The sequence below is a fragment of the Phascolarctos cinereus genome, unplaced genomic scaffold (assembly GCF_003287225.1).
Source record: "Phascolarctos cinereus isolate Bilbo 61053 unplaced genomic scaffold, phaCin_HiC Scaffold_4;HRSCAF=312, whole genome shotgun sequence".
In the NCBI taxonomy this organism is placed as follows: Eukaryota; Metazoa; Chordata; class Mammalia; order Diprotodontia; family Phascolarctidae; genus Phascolarctos; species Phascolarctos cinereus.
This window is the reverse complement of record NW_027555847.1, coordinates 53,168,774-53,193,318: the sequence shown is the minus strand read 5'-3', so window position 1 is coordinate 53,193,318 and position 24,545 is coordinate 53,168,774. Positions and strand designations below refer to the sequence as shown.

General features: G+C 42.3%; 1 protein-coding gene across 1 annotated transcript in view; it reads right to left on the bottom strand.

The window, feature by feature from the left end:
* ATP2B2 (ATPase plasma membrane Ca2+ transporting 2) overlaps positions 1-24,151 on the bottom strand; it is a 404,797-nt gene extending 380,646 nt beyond the window's left edge. The window contains exon 1 of the mRNA XM_020981028.2: positions 23,660-24,151. The gene's annotated coding sequence lies outside the window, so the exon portion shown is untranslated. The remainder of the gene's footprint in view (positions 1-23,659) is intronic.
* Between the last annotated feature and the right edge of the window lie 394 nt (positions 24,152-24,545).

Sequence of the window (24,545 nt, the reverse complement as noted above, 5' to 3'; positions counted from 1 at the left end):
AAGAGCATGGATATCTGTCATCAGCAAGGAGGACTCCACAATGGAGTCAGCAATAATTATTGGAAACTTACTAGCACTCACATACACACAGGCAAATGAACATCATCTCTTCAAGGCAATAGCCACATACCACCTTGGAAAGCAATAGATATATTTCCATAAGCCTGCTACTGCTCAAGATCTTGCAACTTTTTTTGGAAAAAGCCTTTAGAGCTTGGGGTATTTTTTTGGTTGGGGTTGAGGGGGAGGGTATGCTGGAGTGCAGAATATCATCACTGATTAGCAAAATGCCATCCTCTAAGGATTTAATTTTCAAAGACAGACAAAAGCCAATTAGAGCTCAGTCCAATTAATAGAAGGTAGGTGTTAATAGAGCTGGTTATCCTGCTTTGTGTCCAAATCAAGGTTAACTAGAAAGTAAACATTTGGTTGTCCAGTGTGTTTAGTAAATGGTTTCTGAAAGCAGCCCCCCCAAAAAGAAGCAGAATGGAACAGGAGAAAGACCCCTGACCCTGAAGTCAGAACCTGGATTGAAATCTGGTTCTGACCTTTATTACCTAGGTACTTCAATGGGCATATCGATGGTTTTACTCTCTGAGCCTCAGTTTCCCCATGTGTAAAAGGAAGGAGTTAGATTAGATAGCCCTTAAGGTCCGTTTCTAGCTTTAGATCTAAGCAGCTAGGTGGCTAAGTGGACAGAGTGTTGGAGTTGTGGTCAAGAAAATCCAAATTCAAATTCTGATTCAGACACTGATTTAGCTCTGTGACACTGGGCAAGTCACTTAACTATAAAATGCCTCTGTTTGCTCATCTGTAAAATGGAAATAATAATAGCCTTACCTATTATATTAGGTTCACCCACCTAACAAAGTTGTTGTGAGGATGAAATGAGTTAACTTGTGTGTTTCACTTTGCAAGCCCTGAAGCACTATATAAATGCCACCTATCATTACTATGAATATTAGATCCTAAGTTGCTCTGAGCAGCAGGAGGCATGATGGGAAAGTGCCACATTTAAAGAGCACTCATGCTTATCAAGTGCACAGATTCTGGCATGTATCTTCAAAGACCACATTAGTACACAGTCCCCAAACCATACTGTCCCCACCCACCCTCAAGCCAGGAATAATCCACAACAAAGGTCAGTTCCACCAATCCTACCCAGTGGAGTCCTCTAAGGTGTCTCAAGGAAACAAGAAATACACTTCATCAGATCCATTTCACCACGATTAATTATACTAAGAATAATTCAGGCTGGGTCACAGGTCCACAGAAAACTGAGTCAAGTGTCTATGCCAGAATTAAGAAAATTGAAGAGCCATGGTTTAAAATGTCTTGGTTAACAGATGAAGCCTCCACATACTGTTGTGATCTCTGGAAACCCCCCTCTACCATTTGCAAATGGGAGCATTTGAGCACCAGTGTGGTTGTGTGCTAAAAGTCTGAGTCTGAATCTCAGCTTGGGCACCCACTTGCTGTGAAGCTCTGGCCAAGTCCCCATAAGTCTCAGTTTTGTTATCTGTAAAACAGAATGCGCTGAACTAGATGCACTAATAACCCTTCGGAGTGCTAGAATTTGACAAACTGCCTCATCTCCTTATGTCTCATCTTTCATGAGGGGCCTTTCTCTATCCTCCCATAATCTCCTACTACTCGTGTCTTCCCTCTAAGACCACTTACCACTTGCACTGCCTATATCTCTCATCTTTCGACCCATGTGCACGTTTTGTCTCCCCCATTAGAACATGAACTCCTTGAGGTCACGGACCATGTTTTGACATTTCTCAGTACTTAACATAGTTTCTGGCACATGATAAGTGTTCAGTCACTGCTTGGTGACCTATTAAGTGACATTATCTCAGCCCCTTTCTAGGGTGAACGCACAAGGATGAAAGTTCACCCTATGGGAAGGAACCATTCTAGCTATCTAGGATTCCAAGAACCTGAATAAAGTGGAACCACTCAGAAAAATGCTGGGGGTGCCTGGAAGCAAATGAGTTATGAATCAGAGTTGAAGGCCCACCTCTGTCACTGACCATCTGAGTCATCTTAAACAAGTCACTTCCCCTCTGTGAAAAGTTTCTTTCTCATAAAACAAAGGAGTTGGATGAGAATATATCTAAGGACCTTTCCAACTCTGACCCACTATGTTCTCAGATCATTTTCCATTCTAGAATTCTATGTGTTAAGGCCCCTTCCAGCTTTTATATTTCATATGTTCTCATGTTATCCCTTGCTCTAATATCCTGTGCTTTCAAATCCCTATATTCCCAAGGTCCTAACTGCTCTAAAATCCTATGGTTTTCCTCCCTAAGGACTCCTTTGCCATCTTCCTCTCACCTTGACCAGCAATTCCACGTCCTCCCTGAGCTGCTGCCTGCTTTGCTCACCTATATTTTTTTAAATAGTTCTCAACTTCTATCCAGTATACTTTTTTTTTCAGCAAAAGGCTATTACTTCTTGTTCTGACCTCAATGACTAACATACATAACTGCCCTATTTATTATACCCCTCTGCATACAGTATTTATAGACAGCTCCCTCTCCCCACTCACATCCCTCTTCTGACATTGCCTTCACCATGTGCACTCTGTTTTTCCTTCAGCTTTTTTTCTTGATGGCCAATCCGCTCAAACTGTTCTCAGTGACCCCTTCCCCTCTACCCTTACTTCATACTCACCCCATCTTTCTATCCACTCCCATACTCAATTCCTCTCTGAAATGAGGAAGGCAGGTAAGGCAGATAATGAGCTTCCAGACAGGGGGTTCTTACAATATCCCAGGAGACTCTTCAAAATGGTGTTGGAAAATGGCTACTGGGAGCAAAGGGGCCACAGTCTGGGGCTTTAGTCCCATCTCTGTGACTAAGCAGCTGGCTCAACACCCAGCTCTGACACTTATCTGTATGACCAAGGGCAAGGTACTAACCTCCCCTGAACCTCAGCTGTCTGCCCTCTATCAATAAAATGGGAACAATATTATATGTATTACCTATATCATACAGTTGCTATAAGGAAAGTGCTTTTGGCACTACATATACAAGCAAGGGATATGGAATCTCACCTCAAATACTTCCTAGAGGTGAGACCATGGGCAAGTTGTTTAATATCTGAGAGGCTCAGTTTTCCTCATCTATAAAATGGAGATGATGACGCCTGTAACACCCATCTCACAGAGTTACTATGAGCCTCAAATGAAATTAATGCATGCAAAAAGTACTTTGTAAACTTTGAAATGCTGATATTGTTATTATTAATCAATGATTCAGAATTAGTTATTGCTATTATTAATAAATCTTAAAGTGCTCTAGAAATTGTGAGTTATTTTTATTGCCTTATTTATCATGAATGCATTGCTAAGGATCATGAATTCATTTCAGTTCAACTCAATAAGCTTTTAATTATCACCTTAGTAATACTATGTGCCAGACACTGAGCTAAGGGTTAGGGATACAAAGTCAAAAGTAGTGCCCTCCCTGCCCTTGGGGAGCTAATACTCTGTTGAGGGCAAACAACATGTACCTTGAAAATGAAATACATAATAATTTCAGGATGGGGGTGGGGGGAGTGGCAAAGGTTTTATATGAAGGGCAGAATAATAATAAGAGAACTGGAATTCCAGAGGGCACAATGGAAGGATGAGTAGCGTGAACCAGGACTTCAGGTGAGAAAGGGCTGATACAGATGACACCTGCATGCAAGACAGGCCGGGGACAGAAGAAAACTAGCATTTCAGGTGGCAGGAATGTGAAGTAGAGGGGAGCCTGGGAAGGGAACTTCAGCCAAGATAACCAATGACTCAGAATGTAGACTATAGGAAGACTCTTGTAGCAGCAGTGGGGGAAAAGGTCACAAAATCATGGCTCTTAGGAAGTGAAAAGGACCTCAGATAGCATGTAATCCAACCTTCAATAAGATTCTCTCTTCTACCCCTGCACTCTTGACAGGTATCAATGCAGGCTCTGTGTTTTGGGGAGCTCACTACTTCCTCCTGCATCTGAGGAACAGAAAACTGAGGGGCAGAGGGAAGAGTCACAGTCAGGGCCAATAAAAGAGTCATTCTACTGTAAAGAGGATGATAAATTGAGGAAACAACAGACAATGAGGGCAAGGAAGGAGGAGGATTTCCTGTAATCCCTCCCATGGAGGGATATCACATTGGCTCTGGGCCCTTACCAAAGAAATCACAATAACACATTGGCTTCTTCACCCAAGTGTCTTCAACTGAGAAGCGCCTGGACTCCAGGGCCCAGTGAAGGCAGGATTAAACAAATCCCAGCTGTGCCCACCAATCTTCACTGAGACCCCTACTGGTAACCAGGTGGACCCTAATGTTCTCTGCCTCATAAACAGACCAAAAGGAGCTAGTTTAAGGGTCAGAAGACATGGGCTAGGATCCTGACTTTAACAATCACTGTGTGGCCTTCAGCAGGTCACTTCCCTTTGTGGGCCTTCTTCTTCTACAAAATGAGTGGGTTAGACTAAATTGTCTCTAAGGTGCTCCCAAGCCTGTGAATCTAGGTATCAATCAAGCAATAATTTGTTAAGTATTTACTATGCAACAGGCACTGTACTAGGTCTGCAGATATAAGTAAAAAGAATGAAATGATCCCCATTCAAAAGCATGAGTGTAGTCTATAGTAAAACTGACAAATCCTAGTAACTTGGAGGGGGGGGGCCTCCCTGTTCTCCCATAAGATGATGTCCTTCTGATTTCCATTACATCTGCCCCCCTCAACCACCAGCCTATTATCCCTCCTCAGAGACTTGCTGTTGGTTGTAAATTAATTTTACACAAGATATTAGCAGATGCTGAATAAGGTATTATAGGGATATGTGTGATCCAAAGCCTTAATTCAGCTTCAGAAGGGAATATCTGTAATGGGAGAATCATAGACAATAGAAAAGTTAGAAAGAGAACACAAAATCTCAGGTCCCCTTTCAATCACACCAGAAAGATAGCTGCCCACTCTAAAGGACAGCACTGCATTTTGGGACAGATTTGTAGGCGTCTGCTACCTACCACGTGGTGCCTGCCTCTATCCAGGAATGCCAGCCTACAGAGGGTCAGCCACACCATGTTCATTTGCATCTCCATGATTTTGTCCATGCCACTCCTGCTGCCTGAAACTCCATTCTCCTGTACCCCCCAGCCTAGCCTTCAAGACCTAGCTCCAAGTACCATCTCCCCAAAAAGTCCTTCCTGACTACCCTAGCCCATACCTGAGGTTCCTTCCTCCAGGGAAATATTGTGTACCATACGAAAAAGAGCAGAGGATTAGGATGCTGAGTTCACCAGTAAAATCACACCTTAGCTCCTTATTATGTATCCTTGGACAAATTACTTTTGCCTTGCTGAGCCTCCATTTTCTCCTCTATAAAATAAGAGAGCTAGACGAAATTATTTCTAAGGTCCTTTCCAGCTCTAAATCCTATGATCCCAGCTTGACCCACCCTGCAAAGCCCTCCCTCTCTCTGTTACTAAAAACAGCAATAAGATAAAAAAAAAATTTTTTTTTAAAGAACTTGAGAAACCCAACGGAAGGAGATTCCTGGGCACTGGTATATGAGGAGGTATCAATGGAAGATAAGGTAACCTGGGTGATGTTTTCCAAGAAAATGGATTGGCAACCCTAACTTAATTAGCAATAATTTACAATGATTTAGTGAGGCCCTGAATTAGCTTAGTTGTTCAAATGCTTCAGGCCCTCAGAGGAAAAATGGCCTGTGTAAGAAACTAACAAAGGCATGTTTGGCACACCCAATGAAGCATAAAACCAGAGGCTGAGGACTGAAAGGGACTTTTAGGTCATGGAGCTCAACTGCCTCATTTTGCAAAGGAGGAAATCAAAGCAAGAAAGGGTGAATGATTTTAGAGAGATCGGGAATTCCTAACATTTAGGAGCTAGATAGGACTGCCTTAGAAATCTAGTTTGCAGGGGGGCAGCTAGGTGGCACAATGGATAGAGCTCTGGCCTTGGAGTCAGGAGGACCTGAGTTCAAATCTGGCCTCAGACACTTGACACTTACTAGCTGTGTGACCCTGGGCAAGTCACTTAACCCCATTGCCTAGACAAAAAAAAAAAGAAGAAGAAATCTACTTTACAACATCTCTATTGCAAATAAAGAAATCTCTCTGGACCTCAGTAAAGTGATTCATCCAAGGTACTAAGTCTCAGAGTCAGGACTGAAAGCAGGCTTCGATTCCAAATCCAATATGCTTTCCAAAATGACACATTATGTCCCAAAGTTAGCAGCGAGGCCAGGATTACAATCCAGCTCTCCAACCTCCCCATCCTACATTCTCAGAATCACACCTAAGGGCTTATCATCACTGGCAAGTTAACAACAATCTCAAATGCAAACTAACTCTACCTTTTTCAGGAAAAAAAAATGTTTCCAGATAGAACCTATTTTTTGTTGCTAATGAAGAATCACATACTTATCTAAACCTGAGCTTCTCTTCACAAGTCACTATTGTTAAAGTTCATTTGATTATGCCTGGGAGAAGGGATTCAGTGTGGAATAATACGACTTGGCAGGCTTCAAAGAAGCCTGAGCAGTGAGTTGGAGATGACACAGTTAAAATATTCCCGCCATAAAATCTCCCTTGATATGCAATCTAACTTTACCTGCTGTCTACATTATTGATATAGTTTAGTCTGATTTTACATGATATTAAACCCATGTAATAAATTCCCACAGACTACTCCAGGACATTTGCGAGGACTGTATAAGAGCACTAAAGTAACTGGGTGATACCAGAAGGTAGTGATCAAATCATTTGATTTGTGGGTATTTTTGCCCCCCAAAAAAGGGCAATTTCTTTAGCTATTTTACAGAATCATATGACCTATTTGGAAGGGAACTTGGAGTCATTTAGCTCAACTCCCTCTTTTTACAGGAGCAAACTGAGGTTTAGACAAAATAAGTGGCTTACCTAAGGTCACAGTCAGTAGTGGAATGTATGAACAAATAAATGAATGAATGCAAATTTATTATGTGCATATTATGCACCAGGCATTGTAAAAAGGCTTGAGGATACAAATACACAAAGCATCATGGTCCCTGATCTGAGGGAAATCACACTGTAACAGGAGAAGACAACCAACATAGGAGAGTGGTGGCTGGGGCAGGGAGATGTTTTGGACAGGGAAGTCAAAGGAATGGTGAGTGAAGCCATTGGGTAACTGATCAACATGTCCTTTCCAGGAATGGTTGTATTGATTTCATTTCTGTTCCTAGACCTCAAAATGGAAAGTGGGGGAGGGAGGCAGGAAATAGGAAGTGTACCTCCTAGACATTAGGGGATGCAAGAAGGCCAGAGAGCAGCCCAATAGGGGTCTTTGTCTGGATGGATTTTTTTTAAACTGTCCCCAGTGAGGGGCCCACGGCTCAAGGTCAAAAGAGGACCAGACCATGAAGATGACCAGAGAGCATCAGAATCTTAGAAGAGCCCAGATTCTAAGCCAGGTCCTCCTTGCTCTTTCCATTATAGTCTTGCTATCTTGAGTATCAGTACTATGATTCTCTCCCTGAGAACTATGTTCCTTTGCGTCTGTGACCTCAAAAACACAACCCTCTCCTTACCTCTCTCCTCTTGCCGCTCTCCTTAAGGAAAATCCTTCCCAAAGCAATATCTCTCAAGGTACTATCAAAAAAAAATACAGAGATGCCTTCAAGGCATCCTGGGGTAGAGAAAGCTGATTGCCCGAATGTTCCACTTCTGATACGCATTTTAAATTCTTGGATCTGTTTTTTATAATTTTACTATCATTGTTAGATGTTACATCTTGATGGTGGAAGTGTGCAACATTGCTCATTCTCTTTTTCTGTAATATCCCTTCTCATTTTGTTATTTCTAATCTCTGGTGGGCTAGGGAAACACATAATCAGATTTAATATGATTGTTTTTAAAGCATGTGTAATTAAGTCCAGAAAGAGGGCTTACAAGGCTCTCCAAAGCAAATGAATTTTAGAGAATGGAGATCTGGGAAAAAGGACTTCACAACAACCACCAGTCAATTAACCAGCATTTATGAAATGCATATTATGTACCAGGCCCTGTGCTAAGTACTAGAGATTCAAAGAAAAATTTAAAAATGACCCTATGCTCAAGGAACTTATAGTGTAACAGGGAATACAACATGTAAACAAGTAGGCAAATATAAGATATAGAAAGAATATATGGAAAAAATGGGGGCAACTTTAGAGGGCAAGGTGCTAGCCCAGATGGACTTTTTAATGCATATTTCCTGGTTCTTGGCCATATTCTAGATAGATGAGGTTTCTGTGAATTACAGTGTATGAATCTAATAGAATGTTACTGTGCCATAACAACAAACATGAGGAATTCAGAGAAACATGGGAAGACTTTTATGAGCTGATACAGAGAGAATCAAGCAGAACCAGGAGAATAATATGGCAAATAACTACAATAATGGTCTTAAAAAACACTAAGAGGAAGCCAAAACTCTCAGTCATTGTAACGACCAATTGATCCTGAAGAATAGGTGATAAAACATACCATCGTCCTTTCAGTACAGAGGTAGAGGACTATCAGTGTGGACTGCTACATATAGTCTGACAGTGACTATGTATCAGCTGGTCCAACTTGTCTTTTTCTTTTTGACAATGAAGGGCTCAAGGCAGATGGGAGTAATATCCCAAATAATTGTGAAGTAGAAAACAAAAGGCATCATTTTTTTAATTAGATAAGGTTATCATATAGCAGAGTTCCAAAGAGGTAAAGTCATATTCATGTTAAAAGCTTTAATCATACACATGCACAAATACATATACAGTACACATATTATAGTCTCAGCAGTTATCAGTATGTTGACAAAAAAAAGAGAGTTCAGCAAAAGAATTTCTGGAATTTCCTCCATCTCAGTATGTCTACCTGGGCCCAAACTAGGCTACTGCAACTGAGGCATTTTGCTTCACACAAAGCTATGGGAAAAATATATCAGATATACAGCGCACCATGTCATTAGGATTGAAGGCAGGAAGGAAGGTGCAATTTTATAGTTTTGTCTCAGGTACAGAGTTAACTAGTTACAACTCATAAGCTATAAGAATGGCCAGCATCACTGCCATCTTCTGTACTGGTATCTCCTCCTAGATGGCATCTTCTCTCCCCAATTCAGGGAAGCCAAAGTTATGCTGGAACATCCTAACTATTTGTTAAGGCAAGCTGAGATTCTTCTCTTCTTTAGGAGTGGCTAAAGCTTTTCAAAAGTATCCATCCAATCCAATGAACACTTATTAAATGCCAGCTATGTATGAGGCACTGTGCTATGTGCAGACAACACAAAGATAGAATTGGAATCCCTCCCCTTGAGGAGCTCAGTCGACTGGAGTGATACAGGATGTAAAAAAAAGTTAAGTATGTCCTAGGACATCATTTGAAGGGGGAGAGAGAGGCTGGGCCTTGGATGAAGTTTAGACTCCCAAGAGATAAGGAGACATTGCATTCCTAGCCTGGAGAAAAGCCCATTCAAAGGCTCAGAGAGGGAGATGGCATACTGAGTTCAGGAAATTACATTTAACTTCATTTTGCTACAATATGTATGCTGTGAAATAAATGTGAAAAGAACCAGATAGTCAAGAACCAGAATGCCAATCTGAGAAACTTGTATTCTAACCTGGAGGCAATAGGAAGACAGAAGGGATTTTTCAGCAGAAGAGTCAGTGGCACGATCAGAGGTGACTTTAGGAAAATTATCTTGATGGCTGTGTGGAGGATAGAATGGACACTGGACATCAAATTAGCAGGCAGCTACAACAGTCTAAAGGGAAGGTGATGGTAGCCATGTTGGGAGAAAAAGGGATGGATGTAAAATGATGCGATAGGGGTAGAATTTACGAGACATGGTAACTGACTAGAGTGTAGCTGACCAAATATATGTAATATATTTGTAATGTAATCAATCAACATGCATTTTTAAAGCACAAACTATGTATCAGGCACTGTGCCAGGTTCTGGGGCTAAAAACGCAAAAATGAAACAGTCCTTCCCTCAAGGACTTCACGGTCAATTGGAAAATACAACACGTACATGAATAAACGTTCACCACGTCTGTACAAGGTATATTTGGGAGGAGAGGGTTGGTTGGTTGGCTGTTGGCCTTCCTTCTCAAAGAGGACCTAAATGACATCACTATGCTAGAGTCAAGTTCCAGTGTGTCTGACCGTGGCTGATGAGACCAATAGGAGCTCAGAATGCTCTCCCACAGGTCGGGCACAAATAGTTTGTGTGAACGTCTGGGGTGGATTCTCTAAATTTGCAAGTCCTGCATTTCCTTTGAGCTGTTTCAATTCTGCTTTGCTCATAGAGCACAGCATCTTCTCTGATGTGGGCACACCATGCTGAGCAGTCCTGTGCCAGTGCCTCCCATGTCACACAATCAATTCCAAAGTTCTTAAGAGTGACCTTGAGAGTGTCCTTGTATCGCTTCTACTGACCACCATGTGAATGCTTGCCCTGTGTGAGTTCTCCATAAAACAGTCTTTTTGGCAAGCATATGTTTTGCATTCGATCAGCGTGGCCAGCCCATTGGAGTTGTGCTCTCTGAAGCAGAGTTTGAATGCTTGGCAATTTAGTTCAAGAAAGGACCTCATTATCTGGTATCTTATCCTGCCAGGTGATCTTCAGAATCTTGCTAAGACAATTCAAATTGAAGCAATTCAGTTGCCTGGCACGGCACTGGTACAGTGTCTGGTTTCACAGGTATACAACGATGGGGTCAGCACAACGGCTCTGCAGACCTTCAGTTTGGTAGTCAGCGTAATACCTCTTCTCTGCCATACTTTCCTTCAGAGCCGACCAAACATTGAGCTAGCTCTGGCAATGCATGCTTCAATCTCATTATCAATGTGTGCATCCCTGGAAAGCATACTACTAAGGTAAATGAATTTATCCACAGCATTGAAAACTTCCGCATTTGCTGTAACCAATGATTCCACGTATGGATGGTGTAGTGTTGGCTGATGGAGCACATGTTTTCTCAGTGTTAATTGTTAGGGCAAAATTAGCACAAGCAGCAGAGAATCAATCCATACTTTGCTGCATCTCAGCTTCAGAGGCTGTATTGAGTGCACATTCACCTGCAAACAGAAAATCATGCACCAAAACTCCCTCCACTTTGGTCTTGGCTTGTAGCCGTTTCAAGTTGAAGAATTTGTCATCTAAGTGCAGTAGCTGACCTTGATGCCATGTTCATCCTCATTGAAAACATTTGACAACATGGCTGAAAACATCATGCTAAAAGCATGGGAGCAAGCATACAGCCTTGTTCCACTCCATTGGTGACGGGGAAAGCACAGGAGTATTGTCCATTTTCCAGAACCCAGGCAAGCATGGCATCATGAAATTGACATACAATGCTGATGAACTTCTCCAGGCAACCAAATTTTGACGTAATTTTCCATAAGCCCCCATTATTGACAGTATCAAAGGCCTTGGTCAGATACACAAACATTGTGTACAGACCTCTGTTCTGCTCCCGACATTTCTCCTGGAGTTGTTGAGCAGCAAACACCATATCAACCATTCCTTGGCCCTTTCTGAAGCCACACTGGCTCTCCGTTAGACGACCATCTTCCAGCTGAAGGATCAGCCTACTTTTTTTTTGCATCTTTATTTTTTTAATTAATTAATTTACTTTTAGTTTTCAACATTCACTACCATAAGCTTTTGAGCTTTAAATTTTCTCCCCCTCCCTCTTTGCCTCCCTCCTCAAGAAGGCACACAATCTGATGTAGGCTCTACAAATAACCAATAGAAGGAACCACAAGAAAGAAGAAACAAAACAGAAGAAAAACAAGAGCAAATAGTATGCTTTGATTTGTGTTCAAAGTCCATAGTTCTTTCTCTGTATGTGGACAGCATTTTCCATCATGAGACTTTTAGAGATGTCTTAGATCCTTGCATTGCTGAGAAGGGTCAATCAAAGTTAGTCATTGTACAACATGGCTGTTACTGTATACAACATTCTCCTTGCTCTACTCACTTCACTCAGCATCAGTCCATACAAGTCTTTCCAGGTTTTTCTGAAGTCTGATTGTTCATCATTTCATATAGCAAAATAGTATTCCATTACATTCATATACCACAACTTGTTCACTTGCTCAGCCACTCCCCAATTGATGGGTATCCTCTCAATTTCCAATTCTTTGCCACCACAGAAAGAGCTGCTATAAATATTTTTATACATGTGGGTCCTTTTCCCATTTGTCTGATCTCTTTGGGATACAGCCCTAGAAGTGCTATTGCTGGGTCAAAGGGTGTGCACATTTTTATAGCCCTTGGGGCACAGTTCCAAATTGCTCTCCAAAATGGTTGGATAAGTTCACAACTCCACCAACAATGCATTAATGTTCCAATTGTCCCACATCTTCTCCAACATTTATCATTTTCCTGTTTCATCATGTTAGCCAATATGATAGGTGTGAGGTGGTATGTCATAGTTGCTTTGATTTGCATTTTTCTAATCAATAGTGATTTAGAGCACTGTTTCATATGACTACAGATAGCTTTAATTTCTTTTTCTGAAAACTGCCTGTTCATATCCTTTGACTACTTATCAATTGGGGAATGACTTGTATTCTTACAAATACGACTTATTTCTCTATATATTTTAGAAATGAGGCCCTTATCAAAGATACTGGTTGTAAAAATTCTTTCCCAGTTTTCTGCTTCCCTCCTAATCTTGTTTGCATTGGGTTTGTTTATGTAAAAACTTTTCAATTTAATGTAATCAAAATTATCCATTTTGCATTTCATAATATTATCTATCTCTGATTTGGTCATAAATTCTTCTGTTCTCCAGAAATCTGACAGATAAACTATTCATTGCTCTCCCAGTTTGCTTATAGTATCAACCTTTATATTTAAATCATGTACCCATTTTAACTTTGTTTTGGTATATGGGGAAGGATTAACCTATTAAGGAGAACTCTGGCAAGAATCTTGCCAGCAATGACTAAGAGAGAGACCTCGCCTCCATGACTGTCCTGGAACAATCTACTTCCTTTACCTTTATAGAGATGGACAATGCACACTAGAAGCTGGGGCAACCAGGAAAGGCTTTATGTGGAAGATGGTTCTCTAACACAGAGACTTGTCCAGGATGCAGTCCTTGCCTCTACTGTCACAAAGTAAGGTGTCTCCTCTCCTTTTGACCTCTGCCTCCTCCTCAAGCTCCAGGAGAGGCTACGACACTCATTCCACAGGCAGAGAGCATTACTGATATCCCAACACACTAGGATCTTTGTGACCTCTGGAGAATAGGATCAGATTTTCCTTTTTCAAGGTACTGAGTTGTCAGCCTCCATTCAAGGGAAGTTTTGCTTTTATAACAAAGTTAAACACACATGTCTTGGAAGCCTGCCTTCGCTTCTCCAAAATCAGCTAAAGAAGCCAGCATCCTACAAGAGATGATAGACCTAGGGCTGAAAGGGACTCAGAGACCACTTAGCCCAGCTTGGCCTTGTTCATACATAAGGAAACTGAGGTCTACAGAGTTTATATGACTTGTCCAAGGTCACAGGGGAAGTAAACCAGAAAACCAGAACTCAGAATCTTTGCTTACAGCTAAGCAAGAGTATATTTGCTTCAATTCAATTCATAGCATCTACAATAAATGTTGTAGGTATCCAATGTATCCAACGTATACACCTACACTTTGCTAGAACCTGAGAATAAAAAAAAATGAGGCTTAGACCATGACTTCAAGAAGCTTATATCTGAAACAGGGAATACAAGAAATATCTAAATATCACACAGCACGCTTGTTGAATGGAACTGAATTTATATGACAGAATGTGCCAAAGATGGAAATGGGAGATTTAAAGTGCAATGAGAAATGTAAAGGTAGGAAGAGGGTAAAATTTGACATCAGAAGACTGTGGTTTGAATCTTGACTCTGCTACTTACAACCAGTGTGACCTTGGTCAAGTCATCCAACCTCTGTGGGCGTCAGCTTCCTCATGCAAAATGAGGGGCATGGACTCAGAATTCAAAGTTCCTTCCAGCCCCAGTATTCTAGTTTAGTCTACTTTGTTCTGCAGAACTGGGAGTTTTCATTTGGAAACCATCCACCAAAAATGGCTCTGAAAATAACCTTTTCATGGAGCAAACCCCAGCATTTGGCCCTAGAATCACAGATTCAGAGCAGGAGAGGACCTTGGGGTTCTCTCTGTCCAAATGCCAGGTCCCCAGCAGGGAGAAACCTCTGTTGAACTAGTCCTGTCTCTGAGGTCCTCCTCAAAAGCTTTATTTAATACATCCTCTGTGTTTATATAACTGCCTGCTATGTCAAGACAGAGCACATACATGTGTGCACATGTACATGCATATGTGTGCACAGTACACACTCACATATATGTGTGCACACAGGCATGCATACACATATACTCATATACACTCTCACATCTACACACATACTACATCTCAAAACCAAGTACAAAACTAACCTCTAACAGTGATCAATATGAAAGGTGATGTAACGTGACGTGAAAAAGAAAGCATTGGCTTTGGCATCAGAAAGCCTGGATCTGAGCCCTGGTTCTGATACCAGCTATGTGTCCATGGGAGTATAACTGAATCTTTCTGGGGATCAGTTTCCTCATGTAGAAAATAGGATAACAATAGCACCTATCTATGTTGGGAGGCTCAAAATGAGATAATAATACATGTTAAGCAAACTTTAAGGTGCTTTGTAAATGAGAAAATAGTATTATAATTTTTAATATTATCCATCTCATCTTGGTTGATGGAATTCACATAGAACTAGTCCTGAGACAAGTCACTATTCTATAATTATTCATTTATGTTTGATGTTCTGTAGATTACTGACCAACAGATTCAATATTGTTATTAGTATTATTACTAGTTGTGTGACCACGGCGAAAATCACTTAACTTCTTTGACCACCAGCTTCCTCATCTGTGAAATGGAGATAATATTTATACTGTACACATCACAGGGTTGTTTGAGAAATTGAAATGAGTTATTATTCTAGTCATCAGAGAATGTCTGCTCTGAATATTTAACATGAATATTAAACCTCAGCTCCTAGAGGGCAGGAACCAGTTAGTATCTGACTACTAATAACAGGAATTATACTTTTTTAAAAAAAGCAGTACGCAGTAGTCTACAGAACACTGGCCTTGGAGTTAGGAAGTTCTAGATTCAGGTCCTGCCTCTGACACATACAGGTTGAGTATCTCTGGACAAGTCATTCAACCTGTCAGGTCTGCCAGGCAACTTTCTAAGACAGTAGGTTACAGAAGAATTGCTGGCCTCCATTGCTGGAGGAAGTTTCTACACTGGGGAGTTCCTCAGAGCCATACAAATAAATAAATAATTTCCACAGCCCTTAAGCTTCGTAAGAGCATAGATTTAGAGGTAGAAGGGACCTTAAAAGCCCTGGAATACAGCTCCCATATTTACAGATAAAGCAACTGAAGTGTAGAGAGGATAATTGATCTGCCCATCACCACACAATTAAGTGTCAGAAATAGGATCTCAACCCACATCTTCCCCATGCTCCCCCAATGGTAAAATCCCTTTCACATCAGTCTGATGCTCACAATTCATTTGAGGTAGATCCAAAAGATATTATTATTGGGGTAGCTAGGTGGCACACTGGATAGAGCACTAGCACTGGATTCCGGGGGACCTGAGTTCAAATCTGACCTCAGACACATAACACTTATTAGCTGTGTGACCCTGGGCAAATCACTTAACCCCATTGCCTAGCCAAAACAAAAACAAAAACACCAAAAGATATTCTTATCCTCGTCTGACAAATGAGGAAACTGAGGCCCAAAGAGCCTAGAAGGCATACAGGATTGCTTGGCTAAGTGGGACTCAAATCCCACATCTCCTAACTCTGAGGCATAAAATCAAAGAATCAAAGAATTCTAGGCTGGGAGAGGTAGTTGTGATCTTCCAGTCATTTTACAGATGAGAAATTGAGGCCCAATGTAGTTCTGATTTTACCAAGTTTTTAAGTTCATATCAGTAAGGAATGGTCCAGTTCCAATGAACGGTACTGCCTTAATCCAGCAGCTTTCTTCCCATTGCAGGAGAACCCTCCCCTGGAAATGCAAGAAAAAAAAGTTTTTAAATCACAATATAGTCTTTGTCCCCTGAGAGTCTGGAGTTAAAAATGGCACCCATTGCCATTGGGTCCAAGCATGGATTTGGACTCTTTGGCCATCCGAGCCAGATGAGAGGCAGGGGGTGGGTACAGCACCAGACTTGGAGTCAGGAAGACCTCCATTCAAATTTAGCCTCAGACATCTCCTAACTATGTGATCTTAGGCAAATCTCTGAACCCCTCCAGGCCTCAGTTTCTTCATGTGTATGACAAAGTAGATAAGCTCAAAGATCTCTTGCAGTTCTAAACCTGCTGGTCCAGATCCCTGCAGCATTCCCCCTCCTCATCTCTGTCTCAGAGATCCTGGGGCTTTCTTCAAATCTCAGCTAAAGTCCCACCTTCAGCAAGAACCTCAGTCCACCTTGATTTTTAGTGCCTTCCCACTGAGAGCACCCCAATTTAGCCCACTGGTACCCATCATTTTCATGTTGTCTCAACCATCCAACTGTGAGCTCTTTGAGACCAGAGACTGTTTTCTGCCTTTCTTTGTCTCCCTAGAGATTAACCTAGTGCCTGGTACATAACGGGTAGTCAATAAATGCTATGATTATGATCCTATAAGCACTTAACACAATACCTCTTGAGAGATATGCCCCACCCGTCACCTCACCCAACCAACTAGATAAAGGTGCTAGTGACATGCCCTGTGATTGTGGGGTGAGAGGGTTAGGAGGAGGCAGCCGTGAAGGTCTACAGCTCATTTCATCAGTGTGGGAAACTCCCAGTATGAGGATCTCCTCCACCAATGAGCAAAATGCTTAGTAAATCTTAGAGAGATGCCTGGGACCACTGAAAGGTTAAGTGATGTCTTTTCTTGTTCAGTCATGTCCAACTCTTCCTGACCCCATTTGGGTTTTTGTGGCAAAGATATTGGAATGGTTTACCATTTCCTTCTCCAGCTCACTTTACAGATGAGGAAACTGAGGCAAAAAGGGTTAAGTGACTTGCTCAAGTTCACGAAACTAGTAAATGTCTGAGACCATGTTTAAATTCAGGAAGATGGGCCTTCCTGACTCCAATGCCAGCGCTCGCTCTACGCACCGCACCACTGAGCTGCCCCTTAATTGATATCTACAGCCCTGCAACTAGTAGCTGGGCAGATCTGGAAACCAGGGCTTCCTAACTCCAAGGCTGACTACCCACTCTACCATGAACAACCATGGATCTAAAGGGAAATTCAGATGCTTTTCCAAGGGAACTAATATAGTAAACACAAATGACAAATTTGAGGGACAGAGATAACCTAGTTTCATGCCGTCATCAAAATCTACTTCCTAAAACCAGCTTCCAAGACATGGGTATATGTTCCCACTCCATTGTCTGGATAGCAGGGACTGAAAGGTGTCCTGTCTGCACACCCTCTATTTGGCTCTGTGTATATGTGTGTGTGTGTGTGTGTCTGTGCTGTGTGTCTGTGTGTCTGTGTCTGTGTGTATTCGTCCCATAGAGCTCAAAGATAGTGAGGCAGGGGGTGGAGAAAGCAGCAACTTGGGGCTGCAAGAAAGACTATGAAAAGGGGGAAATTATCTTGCAGTAACTGAAAAGCCTTGCCAGTTGAAAGAAATTAGCTCAGGGTGTTCTTTAAGAAAAAAGTCCCAAGTTCAAAGACTGGCCAAGTTTATAACTTGGAATAGAATAGCCTCCAAATACCTGGAAGGTCAAAAGCTACCAACTGATCCACTTCCCTTCTAAGAATTCCTACCAGTTCAGGTAATCTAGGTCCTTGTCATTTGCTATCGCATATCACTCAGACCTGGAAGGAAACAAGGATTATAAAGGCAAGGATTTGAGGTCCACAGTGTTGAAGTGACTGGTCTGAAGGCACGCGGCTAGGTAACGAACTTTCTAGAACGACACCAGGTCTCTCAGATGCCCTTGTTGTGACCTCATGCTGCCTCACAAGGCCACCTCCCCAATCACATCTTTGCCCGACTTGCCAGTTAATCACTGAGCCTTGCCTGAGTACTCTCCCCAGTTCCCCATTCAGGAAGACACACAAATGGGCAGGGGCAGGAAGGCACATTTGCCAATGGAAAGGAAAGATAAGGCAGGAGAAGGGCTGGTAGGGAGGAGAGGGGTGGAGACCAATCCTTGGCTGGTGAACACCAAGTACAGTGGGAAAACTGGTTTCTAATTAACACCCCAGTGGGTAACAGGGAAGTATTTGACTAAGGAGTCCAGTGAGCAAAAACAACAGGATCTTGACGGGAAGTTGCCAGGGCTTCTCTAGAAGACAGAAACCAGAGAAGTAATGTATGTCTGCAGCAAGGAGCAGACTTGGCCACAAAGACACATACTGAGGCTGCACATTCACAAGCACAGATCTGGGGCTAGTCACATGGAGGACAGAGAGAGGGCAGGGAGATGCCCCATGAGGTGAGGAAACTCAGTAAAGAGGAGAGCCTTGGAGCAGCAGAGGTGGAGACCTGGCTTCTAGTCTTGACACCACCAATGACACCCTGTGTGTGACTGTGGGCAAATCAGTTCTCTCCTATGCTTCAAGTTCTTCTGTGAAAAAGCAGGGGTCAGACTAAATGTCACACTAGGGTCTCTTCCATTTCTAATGTCTATGAACTCTTTCCAGTTTACAGGGGCTACGATCGAAGGCAAGCAATCATAGGAATACAGGCAAGGTCATGAAACAGACTTTATTAAAACCACTAGACCTCCTTCAAGTCCCCCTCAGATTTCACTTTCAGCATTAGCTATGGTCCTAAATGAAAGAGGCCTCCAAGATGCAGGAATGTCATGAAATTCAATCTGGTTTGGAGCAGGAAGGCTGAACCCACAGTGCCCAGGACTTCAAGCCTTCAGTAGATTCCTCTGGAGAAGACTATGGCTGCTACAGGGTCAGAGCAATATATTCAAGAAAGTAACACATTCTCAGTTGACTAAAGACAGGATTTCCCAGTAGAAGGACCAATACCATCAGATGCAATCTGTAAAGAAAGAACATGGCATAGTGGAGAGAATGCTGCTAGGCTTGGAGTTGGGAAGATATGGATTCAAATCCCACTTCTGATAGTAACTAGGTGATCCTGAGAAGTCACTTTACAAATCTGTTTCCTCATCTGGAAAATTAGAATAATAATAGTTGAGGTGCCTGCCTCAGAGAGGACGAAATGAATAATTTATATAAAATATTTCAAAAACTCTAAAGCACTACATTGGATATCCCAAATTTCTTAGGGTATTTTTAAACTTTAGTAGCTCAAAACTGCCTTAAATTTTTTTGGATACCTATATAAATGGCAGTAGTTCCTTTTTTCCCCCAGATCTATTATTTCATCTGTATAGGGTGCTCCTAGTGAGGAATTCCCCTTAACAATCAAGATGACAGCTTTTTCTGCAACTCAGAGGCTAGGAGAGTTTCTAGGGACACTGAGAGGTCTAGTTACAGGCAGTAGGAATCGGAGGAAAAGACTCAAATCCTGGGCCAGTTTTCCATTCAGAATACCTCAATGCTTCTTAAATGTCAGCTATTGTCAGCAAATTCCTGAGAAAAACATGAAGTGGGGGGGGAAATGGAATTATACAAATACAAGGGGTAATCCCTCCCCTGGGAGGAATTATGGCTACAAGTCTATTTATACTTAACCTTGGAAAACTGGTAAATGAAACAAAGGCAAGGGTGGTTCTAAGATGGTGGGAAAAGAAAGAGTCTATTGAATTCCAGACGTGACTCTCAAGGGATCCAGTCCCCTTCCTCCCACAAAAGATAGGTCCTGACCTAAGCCTCCCCCAGGTTAGTTCCCAGGCCAGCTGAACAGAACTATTTCTGAGAGGTGATAACTCCAGGGGGTAAAACATGCCTCCTGTCTCAGCTCCACATCATAAAATTAGAGATGGAAGAAGCATTAGGGACCATTGACTCCATTGGTCAAGGTCACAATCCAGGTAGTACTAGGTTGTGGAGGGGCATGGATTTCAAGCTGAAAGGGACCTTAAAGGTCATATACTCCAACCTCCTTATTTTACAGATGAGGAAGCTGAGGAGCAAGGAGGTTAATCGAATTGCCCAGAGTTCCACAGACAGTAAGGGCTAGAGCCAGGATCAAAACTCAGTTCCTCTGACTCCAAATGCAGCTTGCTCAGTGATTTGAAAACAGACGTTCAGCGTAATGAGCAAACAGATTTATAATCCAGGAAACCTGAATTTCTCCAGCCCTGCTAATGTGTGGCCAATGGCAATGACCTCAATACTCAGGCTCTGCTTCCTCATCTGTAAGATGGGGGTCAGGATACTCTACTTACCTGCTAGAGTTGTTTTAAGACTTGGCGAAGCATTGTCATCTAGTCATCCCAAGCATTAACATAATAATTAAGCAAACAAACATTTATTAAGTATCTAAACATGCCAGGAGCTCAATGAAAGGTGGGGAATACAAACACAAAAATGAAACCTTTCCGCCCATCAAAAAGCTTAGAATAGCTGACATTTATATAGCATTTTAAAATTGGCAGAGTGCTTATAGGAACCTAGATTCAAAGCTGGAAGGGCCCTCAGAGACCAATTAGGTCAGCCCTTTTATTTTACAGATGAGGAAACTGAGTCTCAGAGAGATTAAAGAATTTGCCCATCCTCACATAGGAGATGTCAGAAGCAGGGATTTGAAGCTTTCCTGATTCCGGCTCTCTGGTTACCATTCCCAGTGGCCTCCTTTAGATATCAAAAACCCTTATGAGGTAGGTGCTGTGTTCATCCCTATATTACAGACATGTAAACTGAGGCTTGGAGTGGTATAGTAGTTAGAGTGTTGGACCTAGACTCAGACAGACCTGAAATCAAAGCCTGTCTCATATGCTTAGTATCTGTGTGACCTTGGAGAAGTCACCTAACTGCTCTTACCCTCATTTTCCTTATCTGTAAAATGAGAAGAATGATACTACCTCTCTTAGAGGGCTGTTGTGAGGACTAAATAAGATAATATGTGGAAAGTTTTTCAAATATTAAAGTGCTATTTTTTATATATTGGGGGGCTGTATAAGACCATAGATTTTAAAATGGTGGGGGCAGCTAGGTGGCACAGTAGATAGAGCAACAGTCCTGGACTCAGGAGGACCTGAGTTCAAATCCAGTCTTAGACACATAACACTTACTAGCTGTGTGACCCTGGGCAAGTCACTAGACCAAAAAAAAAAAAAGATGGAAGGGACCACAGAAGCCACTTAGTCCAATCCTTTTATTTTACAGATGAGGAAAATAGAGCCCATATTGATTAAGGCACTTGTCCAACTTGACACAGTAGTAGATGTCAGAGGCAGGGATTTGAACCCAGGACTTCCTAAATCCAAGCCTCTGGACACTTATTCCATACAGCCTCTAGAAACCGTAGTTCATTTGACCTTTACAACATCCCTGTGAAGTACTGCAATCATCCCTATTTCACAGATGAGTAAACTGAGGCTCTAAGAGATTAAGTGATTGCCCATGGCCACACAGCTAATAAATGTGGGTGCTAGGATTCAAAATGAGATCTCTCACATTTCCAGCACTCTTTGCGCTGCTCCATGTTGCCTCTAAGGACCTATATTTTCTTAGGGGACATGCATCCCCAAAGCCTTGAATTGTGCTCAAACTTCCTCCCCAAACAAATGGCAAAGATCCCAAGAATCAAGCATATTTCCTCTCCCACAAGCCCTCAGGAGAATTAAAAGGTCACACAATCAGGTGGGCGAAAAAAGTCGCCCTCCCTCACCTGGCCAAAAAGAGGAAAATCCAGACACTGAATCACCAGGCAAGCCACCCTTGCCTGGATAGCAATTTCTGCCAATTAAAAACGACTGTCAAAAACAACTACATCCATAAGCAGGGCTTGAAGAAGAAGTCACCTAGCCAATGGGAGAGCAAGAGGGCCACAGCTGAGCAGCACAGCGATTAGAGAGCACCATGGAACTTACCAGCCTGCCCTAGATATAAGTCTCAACAGACCCTGACCCACAACCATCCCATTGGCAAAGTCTTTCCCAGGCATTATCTTCTTGAGTCTCTTCTGAGGAAAGACTGTAATAACACTGCAGCTCTGAATAGCTCCCATTTTACATGTGAGGAAATTGAGGCACAAAGAAGTTAATTAGTAACAGTAATATTTACATAGTGATGTAAGATTTGCAAAGCATTTTAGAAATGTTATTTCATTTTATCCACACAATAACCCCAAGAGGTAGTTGCATTATTACTGCCATCTTACAGATGAGGAACTGAGGTTGACAAAGGTAAAGTGACTTGGCCAGAGTCACACAGCTAATAAGTGTCTGAGGCCAGATTTGTACTCGAGTCTTCCCAGCTCCAAATCCATCAGTCTATACACTTGCCCATCTAAGATTAAAGGACTCACCCAAGGTCATATAGCCAGTAAGTGTCAGAGGTTCTCTGACAAATCTCCTGACCCTAAGCTCAGCATTCTATCCAGTGCATTGGATAATTGACCTAAATGGAATAATCATGAAATAAAAGTCCAAGCAGCAAATATTAAGTTTTATTTATTGAATTCCTTCACTTCTACCAACCACCATCAGGAGCAAGACTTGCTTCAAGGCCGATGAGGTAGTCGATGCCTCTAGTTTAAATAGCATTCGACTCAATATCAGTCAATCGGGGGCAGCTAGGTGGCACAGTGGTTACAGCACCAGCCCTGAAGTCAGGAGGACCTGAGTTCAAATCTGTCCTCAGACCAAACACTTGACACTTACTAGCTGTGTGACCCTGGGCAAGTCACTTAACCCCAATTGCCTAAAAGCAAAAAAAAAAATATATATATATATATATACATATATATATATATCAGTCAATCAATCAATTCAGCTACATTTATTAAGAGTCTAGCATGTGTGAAGCACTATGCTGGTACTAGTCAAGAGGCCTGGAATCATAAGAGAATAGATTAAGAGGTAAAAGAGACCTTAGAAATCATGGACTCTTCATCTCTCACATGAGGAAACACATACTGAGTGACCAGTCTGAGATTTGAAATCAGGTCCTCATACTTCAAATCTGGGGCAGTAAGTTGCTATATGACCCTGGATAAGTCTCCTCTCTTCCATGAGACTCCTTTTCCTTATCTATAACACGTGGGACTTGGACAAGACGATCACTAAAGTCCCCTCTCAACTGGTCATTCTGAGATTTGGAAACCAAAACATATTCTGTAGTCACACACTGAGCCCCAGTAATGCTCTGCTCCTCCCAGCCACCCCTGCTACTGTGGTTTCTTCTCTGGTCTTTTAAGTATATGTCTGAACAAGGCCACTCTCTCCAAGAAACCCCATTAAGCGCTCTCTCCAAAGTGAAACTGACCATGGACCTATCTACAAGTAAAAAGAGTCAGAAATTTCTCCCCTGACCCCTCAAGCACAACAAGGAACAATGACCACATCACAACAATCCATTTGGCATGCTAACCCAGGTAAGCCAGTGTAGAGGACACTTTGGTGCAAGCCCATCTCCTCTAGAGGTCAGGCCGCCATGCCACCCACACACACTCATACATACCCCAGAAGGAAGTCTAGGAGTGAGCTCCAAAGTCCTCTTTTCCATTCAATAAGGCACAGCCCTAGATTCACAGCCAGAATCATCTGACCTCTGCCACAAGTTTCCAGGCCTCCCTCTGGACAGGGCCAGATCTGAGTTCTTGGCCACTCTGGACAAGGTGATCAATCCACTCTTCTTGAGCACTGACTGCACCTCTTCCCCTTTGGTTCTGAAGCACCGGGAAGGGAGAACTCGTGGAGGATGGGAGCCAGCCCAGTGTGACTACCATAAGTCACAGGCACACAACTTAGCAGAGTACTTGCCCCTGCCAAAGACAACAGGGCTCAATGGGGTAATTCTCAGCTCCCCGATTTCCTTCTCATTTCACTCGGCTACTACTCAAATAATGTTTCTGATCCTATCAGCAAAATGACTTCATCCTCCATTACCTGGAACTTCTTTTGTTCTAAGAATGTACTGTAATCCAGGACTGTACACTACGAACAATGACAGCAGGGGGGGAAAGGGATTCAGAGTTATTTTATAAACTCAACCAGGCCCAGGGAACGGAAAAGTCAAATGGGAACAGGTCACATGAGCCAGTCACTGGAGAGACTCCAAGAAGGAATCTACCTAGCTGGGCCCATGGTGGAGGGAAGGTCCTTCTTCAAGTAACAATGAAGCTGATCTAGGAAGCCTTCCAGGACTAATGCAGAAAGAGGAAGAGCATTGCTCCTACCCTATCCTGTCTTACAGTCAGGAAGGCCTGGGTTCAAATCCCACTTCAGATACTTTGCAAGCCATGTGACCCAGGGCAAGCCATTCTCAGTCTCTTCATCTTTCAATGATGGGATTGGACTCAGTGGCCTCTAAAGGTATCTTCCAGCTATCCTATGTCCTATGGCCT